Below are 598 nucleotides of genomic sequence, written 5' to 3' on the forward strand. Positions count from 1 at the left end.
GTGAGGCAGAAGCAGAGAGTTGGATTTCAACCATCTGTAACACCTTCAGAAACTTGTATAAATGCTTCAGGGGATGAATGGTGATGGTTTGGGTGGCCTAAAAATCAACACAGTTTTGTTCAGAGGTGTGTGTGTCTATGTGACCACAAAACACCTGAACAGATAAAAATACTTTTCATTGGATCAGCCAAGAAATCTCTGCTGTTCTGCATGGAAAAAATTCTGTTCTTGAGCCAAGAGGTGCTTTACATGAATAATTTAGGACTGGTGCATTTAACAAACTCTCAGAAGACTTTCCCAAGAGAAGAGTTCTTGCTTGAGGACAGCAACTCTCTTCAGCCTGTGATGAGACCCTGAGCACCCCAGATTCGGTGACGAGTTCTGTAACTCCTTCCCACAGAAAGTCTCGCTGGATGCAAGTGTAGCTGCTGTTACAAAGCAGCAGCAGCTCTCACAAGCACAGGATAAGCAGTCTCCTCCCACCCCCCTGCACCCACACCAAGGACTCAATTTGTACCTACATAGTGGGGGGGCTGGGGACAATTCTGCCTGTGCTGGGAAGATGCAAACAGCTGCAACATAGTCCTTTAACTCCAGC

The sequence above is a fragment of the Dryobates pubescens genome, chromosome 24, assembly GCF_014839835.1.
Source record: "Dryobates pubescens isolate bDryPub1 chromosome 24, bDryPub1.pri, whole genome shotgun sequence".
Lineage (NCBI taxonomy): Eukaryota > Metazoa > Chordata > Aves > Piciformes > Picidae > Dryobates > Dryobates pubescens.